Source organism: Entelurus aequoreus, linkage group LG12 (assembly GCF_033978785.1).
Source record: "Entelurus aequoreus isolate RoL-2023_Sb linkage group LG12, RoL_Eaeq_v1.1, whole genome shotgun sequence".
NCBI classification, from domain to species: Eukaryota; Metazoa; Chordata; class Actinopteri; order Syngnathiformes; family Syngnathidae; genus Entelurus; species Entelurus aequoreus.
This window is the reverse complement of record NC_084742.1, coordinates 68633077-68641942: the sequence shown is the minus strand read 5'-3', so window position 1 is coordinate 68641942 and position 8866 is coordinate 68633077.

Below are 8866 nucleotides of genomic sequence, written 5' to 3'. Positions count from 1 at the left end.
TATTATATACATTACACATAATATATACACTACGCATATTATATACATTACACATATTATACACATTACACATATTATATACATTACACATATTATACACATTACACATATACACATTACACATATTATACACATTACACGTATGTGGTACACTACACATATTATATACATTACACATATTATATACACTACACATATTTCATACATTACACAAATTATACACATTACACATATTATATATATACATTACACATATTATATACATTACACATATGATATACACTACACATATTATATACATTACACATATTATACACATTACACATATTATATATATACATTACACATATTATATACATTACACATATTATATACACTACACATATGATATACATTACACATATTATATACATTACACATATTATATATATACATTACACATATTATATACATTACACATATTATACACATTACACATATTATATATATACATTACACATATTATATACATTACACATATTATATACATTACACATATTATACACATTACACATATTATATATATACATTACACATATTATATACATTACACATATTATATACACTACACATATGATATACATTACACATATTATATACATTACACATATTATATATATACATTACACATATTATATACATTACACATATTATACACATTACACATATTATATATATACATTACACATATTATATACACTACACATATTATATACACTACACATATGATGTACATTACACATATTATATACATTACACATATTATATACATTACACATATTATATATATACATTACACATATTATATACATTACACATATTATATACACTACACATATGATATACATTACACATATTATATACATTACACATTTTATATACATTACACATATTATATATATACATTACACATATTATATACATTACACATATTATACACATTACACATATTATATACATTACACATATACACATTACACATATTATATACATTACACATATACACATTACACATATTATACACATTACACATATTATATATATACATTACACATATTATATACATTACACATATTATATACATTACACATATTATACACATTACACATATTATATATATACATTACACATATTATATACATTACACATATTATATACACTACACATATGATATACATTACACATATTATATACATTACACATATTATATATATACATTACACATATTATATACATTACACATATTATACACATTACACATATTATATATATACATTACACATATTATATACACTACACATATTATATACACTACACATATGATGTACATTACACATATTATATACATTACACATATTATATACATTACACATATTATATATATACATTACACATATTATATACATTACACATATTATATACACTACACATATGATATACATTACACATATTATATACATTACACATTTTATATACATTACACATATTATATATATACATTACACATATTATATACATTACACATATTATACACATTACACATATTATATACATTACACATATACACATTACACATATTATATACATTACACATATACACATTACACATATTATACACATTACACGTATGTGGTATACTACACATATTATATACACTACACATATTATATACATTACACATATTATACACATTACACATATTATATATATATACATTACACATATTATATACATTACACATATTATATACACTACACATATGATATACATTACACATATACACATTACACATATTATATACATTACACATATTATATATATACATTACACATATTATATACATTACACATATTATACACATTACACATATTATATACATTACACATATACACATTACACATATTATATACATTACACATTACACATATTATACACATTACACGTATGTGGTACACTACACATATTATATACACTACACATATTATATACATTACACATATTATACACATTACACATATTATATATATACATTACACATATTATATACATTACACATATTATATACAGTACACATATTATATACATTACACATATTATATATATACATTACACATATTATATACATTACACATATTATACACATTACACATATTATATGCATTACACATATTATACACATTACACATATTATACACATTACACATATACACATTACACATATTATACACATTACACGTATGTGGTACACTACACATATTATATACATTACACATATATACATTACACATATACACATTACACATATTATATACATTACACATATTATACACATTACACATATTATATATATTACACATATTATACACATTACACATATTATATACATTACACATATTATACACATTACACATATTATATACATTACACATATTATACACATTACACATATTATATACATTACACATATTATACACATTACACATATTATACACATTACACGTATGTGGTACACTACACATATTATATACATTACACATATTATATACATTACACATATTATATAAATTACACATATACACATTACACATATTATATACATTACACATATTATATACATTACACATATTATACACATTAAACATATTATATACATTACACATATTATACACATTACACATATTATATATATACATTACACATATTATATACATTACACATATTATATACATTACACATATTATACACATTACACATATTATATATATACATTACACATATTATATACATTACACATATTATATACACTACACATATGATATACATTACACATATTATATACATTACACATATTATATATATACATTACACATATTATATACATTACACATATTATACACATTACACATATTATATATATACATTACACATATTATATACACTACACATATTATATACACTACACATATGATGTACATTACACATATTATATACATTACACATATTATATACATTACACATATTATATATATACATTACACATATTATATACATTACACATATTATATACACTACACATATGATATACATTACACATATTATATACATTACACATTTTATATACATTACACATATTATATATATACATTACACATATTATATACATTACACATATTATACACATTACACATATTATATACATTACACATATACACATTACACATATTATATACATTACACATATACACATTACACATATTATACACATTACACGTATGTGGTATACTACACATATTATATACACTACACATATTATATACATTACACATATTATACACATTACACATATTATATATATATACATTACACATATTATATACATTACACATATTATATACACTACACATATGATATACATTACACATATACACATTACACATATTATATACATTACACATATTATATATATACATTACACATATTATATACATTACACATATTATACACATTACACATATTATATACATTACACATATACACATTACACATATTATATACATTACACATTACACATATTATACACATTACACGTATGTGGTACACTACACATATTATATACACTACACATATTATATACATTACACATATTATACACATTACACATATTATATATATACATTACACATATTATATACATTACACATATTATATACAGTACACATATTATATACATTACACATATTATATATATACATTACACATATTATATACATTACACATATTATACACATTACACATATTATATGCATTACACATATTATACACATTACACATATTATACACATTACACATATACACATTACACATATTATACACATTACACGTATGTGGTACACTACACATATTATATACATTACACATATATACATTACACATATACACATTACACATATTATATACATTACACATATTATACACATTACACATATTATATATATTACACATATTATACACATTACACATATTATATACATTACACATATTATACACATTACACATATTATATACATTACACATATTATACACATTACACATATTATATACATTACACATATTATACACATTACACATATTATACACATTACACGTATGTGGTACACTACACATATTATATACATTACACATATTATATACATTACACATATTATATAAATTACACATATACACATTACACATATTATATACATTACACATATTATATACATTACACATATTATACACATTAAACATATTATATACATTACACATATTATACACATTACACATATTATATACATTACACATATTATACACATTACACATATTATGTTGCATCTAAGTACAGTACATACAGTAAATTGTATTATGTTGCATCTAAGTACAGTACATACAGTACATTGTATTAGGTTGCATCTAAGTACAGTACATACAGTACATTGTATTAGGTTGCATCTAAGTACAGTACATACAGTACATTGTATTAGGTTGCATCTAAGTACAGTACATACAGTACATTGTATTAGGTTGCATCTAAGTACAGTACATACAGTACATTGTATTAGGTTGCATCGCTCATCAACATGAAAAAACATATCATTGATGACAATTAAAACAATGATTAGCAAACAATGATTAGCAAGCAATTAGGACGGCCATGTTCATTAGAGTTCTCTTCCTGTCATGCATTTGTTGTTTGAAATCTATTTTTGCTTGGTGCTAGACTCTAAACTCTAGGGACAACAATTATGCCAATTTAGGAATATGAAATATGAACTTTGTTTGTGTTCTCCTAATAACTCCAGACACACACACACACACACACACACACACACACACACACACACACACACACACACACACACACACACACACACACACACACACACACACACACACACACACACACACACACACACACACACACACACACACACACACACACACACACACACACACACACACACACACACACACACACACACACACACACACACAATTAAGGCTTGGAGCAACCAAATCAATCAAAGTTGACCTTTCCAGTCCTTAATCCCAAATGTCTCAAAGGGCTGCACAAGCCACAAGGACAACATGGAGGGACCACAAGTGTGAGGACTTTGACTGTGGTTTATAGTCCTATGTGGACAATATATTTAATGATCTATTTCTTTCCTAAAATGGAATGGGTGTGGCTTATATACACTCTATAATTTTTTTATTGTTGCAGCTGGTGTGCAATAAGTACAATATTTACAGTATAAACACTTTGTTGGGCGCAACATAGCACATTCAGCTTTCTGGAAAAAGCTACTTCTGTCACGGCGCGGGCTCAAACTCGTTTTTCCTTGAGACACGCCCTGATGACCAGACCTGCCTTCATAAGCCTGCACAACCTGCCATCCCTCGCCGGAATATAACCTTCTGTAAGCCAACCCAGCTTTATGCTCTCTCCCTCCCTCTCTCTCTGTTTTTCTTCCCCGTCATTTTCGATTGTCTCGTGTCCTCTCTGTCCATCCTACTGCAGACCTCCGTTCCCGCGTTGACATTGCTGTGTGTCTCGTCATTCCTTGTCCCCTCCTGTTTCCCTGACTGCCTCCTGGATCTCCACCCCCTCTCGCATGGACACGGACTCTGACGCCTCTCTCTTGCCCTGGATCATCTGACTGCCCCACGGACTGCCTTCCTGCCGTGTTCCTCATCGTTTCAACATTTGGTAATACTCAACAGCTAATTATTTATACACATAGTCTTCTACCATACACCCCTTTTTGGATCTAGTTCACTCACACACCATTCTTTTGTTGTTTAAGTAAATTATATTGCTCATTATTTATTATATTGTTTATATAGACTTATAATGAATACAAAGAGCAATATTGCCCCCTTGTAGTTCTGTGCCGTCACAACTCCCTCCTCCAAACCATAACAACACTCTAGGCAACATACCATAGATAATAATTTTGTGTGTATAAATTGTCACCGTTGAGTAGCGGTACCAAGTATTGGTAACTGGTGCTGTAGCGGTTGAAATGTCAAGGGTCCTCATCCCTAGTTGCAACAGAGCGTGGCTTGGGAGAGGAGACATTCCGGCACAGCTTGCCAAGCTCACTGGCACATTTGAGCGGGGAGGCAAAAGCATAACGGGAGCGGATCAGAGCGCTAAACGAGGGCTAAAAAGATAGCGAGGCAGATTAGCGCAGACAGCTGCTCATAACCGCAGCCGGGGCCTAAAGATTCCAGATTAGCCTACAATAGCCAGGCAGCTGCCTGTAATACAATAGTGGATCAGCCTCCCAAAACATGTGTTATCTTCACAAGCAGGATTGTCGGCTCTCACTTCCCTCAGGATCAAACTTGGCACTTATCTTTATTCTAGCCCATATTTACTCTTTTCTCTCCGAGCTCTCATCACGCCACAAGACCATCATCACGCCACAAGACCGTCATCACACCACAAGACCGTCATCACGCCACGAGACCGTCATCACGCCACGAGACCGTCATCACGCCACAAGACCGTCATCACGCCGCAAGACCGTCATCACGCCGCAAGACCGTCATCACGCCACAAGACCGTCATCACGCCATGATGTAACGTACCTGGCTTTGTGGCTCGCTGTCAGCTCTCAGACGGGCAACAATTAGACGGCAATTGGAGGCTTTTAGCGCAGGTAAACAAGCGCACCATGCTGCAGGTGCACATTGAGGGTAAACATCACTTACACACCTGACTGAGTCTTTAGTTATGCGTCGCCCGCAAACTTTGTTTTTGCTATCGGTGCACCTGCGGAGCGGGGAAGAGGTGCGGCGGGCCCAGGTCACGCGACCCCACTAGGAGCCATTAGCGGACTTGGAGGCGAGAAGTCAATGGCACAGCTGTGGCTGCAGGACGGTTGCCATGGTTACACGCAGCAATGCTGGATAGCACACTCCAAAACATGAATTATAACATTTAGGGATGTCCCTACTTTTTCACTTCCGATACCATACCGATTTTACAGCTTGGAGTATTGACCAATATTGACAAGGATCCGACACACCAATATTGACAAGGATCCGACACACCAATATTGACAAGGATCCGACACACCAAACTGACAAGGATCCGACACACCAATATTGACAAGGATCCGACACACCAATATTGACAAGGATCCGACACACCAATAATGACAAGGATCCGACACACCAATATTGACAAGGATCCGACACACCAATACTGACAAGGATCCGACACACCAATACTGACAAGGATCCGACACACCAATATTGACAAGCATCCGACACACCAATACTGACAAGGATCCGACACACCAATATTGACAAGGATCCGACACACCGATATTGACAAGGATCCGACACACCGATACTGACAAGGATCCGACACACCAATACTGACAAGGATCCGACACACCAATATTGACAAGGATCCGACACACCAATATTGACAAGGATCAGACACACCAATATTGACAAGGATCCGACACACCAATATTGACAAGGATCCGACACACCAATATTGACAAGGATCCGACACACCAATATTGACAAGGATCCGACACACCAATATTGACAAGGATCCGACACACCAATACTGACAAGGATCCGACACACCAATACTGACAAGGATCCGACACACCAATATTGACAAGGATCCGACACACCAATATTGACAAGGATCCGACACACCAATATTGACAAGGATCCGACACACCAATATTGACAAGGATCCGACACACCAATATTGACAAGGATCCGACACACCAATACTGACAAGGATCAGACACACCAATATTGACAAGGATCCGACACACCAATATTGACATGGATCAGACACACCAATATTGACAAGGGTCCGACACACCAATATTGACAAGGATCCGACACACCAATATTGACAAGGATCCGACACACCAATATTGACAAGGGTCCGACACACCAATATTGACAAGGATCCGACACACCAATATTGACAAGGATCCGACACACCGATATTGACAAGGATCCGACACACCAATATTGACAAGGATCCGACACACCAATATTGACAAGGATCCGACACACCAATATTGACAAGGATCCGACACACCAATATTGACAAGGATCCGACACACCAATATTGACAAGGATCCGACACACCAAACTGACAAGGATCCGACACACCAATATTGACAAGGATCCGACACACCAATATTGACAAGGATCCGACACACCAATATTGACAAGGATCCGACACACCAATATTGACAAGGATCCGACACACCAGTATTGACAAGAATCCGACACACCAATATTGACAAGGATCCGACACACCAATACTGACAAGGATCCGACACACCAATATTGACAAGGATCCGACACACCAATATTGACAAGGATCCGACACACCAATATTGACAAGAATCCGACACACCAATATTGACAAGGATCCGACACACCAATACTGACAAGGATCCGACACACCAATATTGACAAGGATCCGACACACCAATACTGACAAGGATCCGACACACCAATATTGACAAGGATCCGACACACCAATACTGACAAGGATCCGACACACCAATATTGACAAGGATCCGACACACCAATATTGACAAGGATCCGACACACCAATACTGACAAGGATCCGACACACCAATATTGACAAGGATCCGACACACCAATACTGACAAGGATCCGACACACCAATATTGACAAGGATCCGACACACCAATAATGACAAGGATCCGACACACCAATATTGACAAGGATCCGACACACCAATATTGACAAAGATCCGACACACCAATAT